The following is a 3,231-nucleotide window of genomic DNA, read 5'->3' as shown; positions in this document are numbered from 1 at the left end:
GTAAGAATATGCAGTAAGCTAAGCGAAGAGGTAAGCACGGTTAGACTATACTACAACTACTAAACGTGTTAGTAAGTACTACTACTATTACAAAAAAATAATAAAAACATCTACAATCAACAATTACTTCAAATAAAATGAACAAAAATAAGCATGCAAAGTAAAAACTAAATCAAATGAACTACAAAAAAAACAGAAAAAGCATGCAAAATAAAAAATTAATTTGAATAAAATCAACTTAATGAATTCTACTAGATAGAGCATGCAAGATAAAGAACTATTTCAACTACGGGGCCATCTTTCTTTGTCTTCTCCAACGTCGATCTGAAACAGATACGGTGGCAAATAGATTAATAAAGAGCAATTAAAATTAATTATATCAAGTATTCTCACCTTAATTAACTGTAGATTGAATGTTGTATGATTGTAAATTGTGAACAGCTAATCAAGAGAACAAACCAGGAAAGATGATGCCCATGTAGACTGATTGTTTCAGTAGTACCAAACTGAACTTTACTTCTTTCCCTTTTGTTGAACAATCTGCAGAAATGAACAAAAAAATGTATTAATTACACTACTAATTACGGAAAGCATTAAAAACCTAAAAGAAAGTACTAATTAATTACAGTCTCACATAAATAAGATACGAAATACAACAAAACATGCATCAAAACGCAAACAAAATGACAAAATTATAAGATGGTGACAACTGTCAATTTACATCATAGCATAGATAAATGTGAAACAATCATAGATTCACAATGCCAATTTAGTAAATACAATAGTTAACTCTTAAATGAAATATCATAGATGCACGATAACGTTAATTTATGCTATGAACAGTAGATATTAAAATAAACACCATAACAGATTACTAAAGAGCATTAATACTAATTATATCATGTATTCTCACCTTAATTAACTGCAGATTGTAACATCCCAACTTTGTAAGTGTAAAAAGCAAAACGGCAAAGATGTAAACAGCTAATCACGAGAACAATCCAGGAAAGATGATGCCCACGTAGACATTGGTTGTTTCAGTAAGACCAAACTGAACTTTAATTCTTTCCCTTTTGTTGAACAATCTGCAGAAATGAACAAAAAAAACATATTACTTATTACACTATTAATTACGGATGACAGAATTATAAAATGGCGACCAGTGTCAATTTACATCTTAGCATAAATAACTGTTGCGAACTAATCATAGATGCATACGCCAATTTATGATGTAGGAAATAGATAATTGTTAAAAGAAATACCAAATATCACAGATACACTGCTAAGTTCCTGTGGATAATACATAACTGTCAGAAGGAAAACCATAGATAATACTACCATAATAAAGAACAGTAAAATAATTGCTTACCTCGAGGATTACCGAAGGTGCTCGAGTTTTATTCCTAAGCGTTGACAGCAGAGAGTACCTCTAACAATAGATACTATGGAAAGAAATAATGATACCATTGATAGTTAAATGAGCCACAGAGTAGAAGACACAACATCACATGCGCAACCTTATATACATCAGTGTGAATTGGACCGCATGTTTTTTCTAAAAAACATTAACGTGGCTTCACTTCTCCAGGTTTCGAATCCTTCTTACTTGTCTGCTTGTTCATTTAACGTGTTTAAATGATAACCTGTTGAAACAATTTAATATTATGTATTAAAATATTAAGAACCATAACTACTATCAATAAAATTATAGAATATCAAACTTAATCATTAACTACTACAATTCAGAAGAGTAAAAAATTGTAGTAGTAATTATTGTCAAACTAACGAAATACAAGATTTAAAAATTCACAAACCATTTCATAAATACAACTGTCCTTTCCAAGTCCAAGAGAAGAAAGTATGAGTGGGGGGCTCTGTTTCTCCACGTTTCGACTCCTTTTGATTTACCTCCTCATGTTCTTTAATGTTTTAATGGAAACCTGTTGAAAATTTAATATTACTTATATGTTCACTAGGTTTTGTTATTTTATTATTTATGATAATTACCATTGTTAACATCTTATGTCTAATGAATTTTTCAATCAGCTCATTAGAGGCATTTTTGGAAATAAAATAAGTCACACTGTCACAGACATTACATCTCTAAGTAGTTTGTCCATCCAATCCTAGGTTGTTATCTCACAGCAAGCCTGTATTATTACAAAAAAAAAAAACAAGTTAAAATCCAAACTAGAATAACGAGGCAAAAATGAAATTTCTTCTAACAGAAATATAGAATTTTTGAAGGTAGAGTAATATTTTTGAGAAATATTTTACATATTTTGGCTCTAAAACGAANCATTAACTACTACAATTCAGAAGAGTAAAAAATTGTAGTAGTAATTATTGTCAAACTAACGAAATACAAGATTTAAAAATTCACAAACCATTTCATAAATACAACTGTCCTTTCCAAGTCCAAGAGAAGAATGTATGAGTGGGGGGCTCTGTTTCTCCACGTTTCGACTCCTTTTGATTTACCTCCTCATGTTCATCTTTATGTTTTAATGGAAACCTGTTGAAACAATTTAATATTACTTATATGTTCACTAGGTTTTGTTATTTTATTATTAATGATAATTACCATTGTTAACATCTTATGTCCAATGAATTTTTCAATCAGCCCATTAGTGGCATTTTTTGGAAATAAAATAAGTCACACTGTTACAGACATTACATCTGTAGTAGTTTTGTCCATCAAATCCTAGGTTGTTATCTCACAGCAAGCCTGTATTAAAAAAAAAACGAGTTAAAACTCTAGAATAACGAGGCAAAAATGAAAATTTTTCTAATAGAAATAAAGAATTTTTGAAGGCAGAGTAATATTTTTGAGAAATATTTTACACATTTTGGCTATAAAACGAAGGCAATTTTTCGAGGCGTGGTCACATCGATACGAAAAATCTACAATCATCGCCTTAACTTCTTTTGAAAATTTAAAAATTCTAATAAAACCATAATTATTCGACCTCAAATAAATTAAGAGTTTATAAAAATTCACAGTAGATGAACGAACGGGCAAGATGCCAAGATGGAATCCCATGTTGAAGCACGAAGACATCACGTCAAAAAAGATCTAAGCAACGGTAATCGAAACCCATCAATCACGAAATAGAAACATATTCCACACAATCAAATGAAAATTGAATAAGGATTAGGGCTAAATACCTTCAGGCGTCGTCTCCCTTTATAGACAGCATAGACCAACGGACAGCAAAAACGAGATACACT

General features: G+C 30.5%; 1 protein-coding gene across 4 annotated transcripts in view; it reads right to left on the bottom strand.

The window, feature by feature from the left end:
* Window positions 1-2,693: 2,693 nt before the first annotated feature.
* Window positions 2,694-3,231, bottom strand: part of LOC108736564 (glycine-rich protein DOT1-like) — a 12,411-nt gene continuing 11,873 nt past the window's right edge. For all 4 annotated transcript variants that reach the window (XR_003232343.1, XR_003232341.1, XR_003232340.1 and 1 more), the window contains one exon: window positions 2,694-2,728. The gene's annotated coding sequence lies outside the window, so the exon portion shown is untranslated. The remainder of the gene's footprint in view (window positions 2,729-3,231) is intronic.

Source organism: Agrilus planipennis, unplaced genomic scaffold, assembly GCF_000699045.2.
Source record: "Agrilus planipennis isolate EAB-ADULT unplaced genomic scaffold, Apla_2.0 scaffold82, whole genome shotgun sequence".
Taxonomy (NCBI): domain Eukaryota; kingdom Metazoa; phylum Arthropoda; class Insecta; order Coleoptera; family Buprestidae; genus Agrilus; species Agrilus planipennis.
The sequence above is the reverse complement of the archived record's forward strand: the minus strand, read 5'-3'. Positions and strand labels throughout refer to the sequence as shown.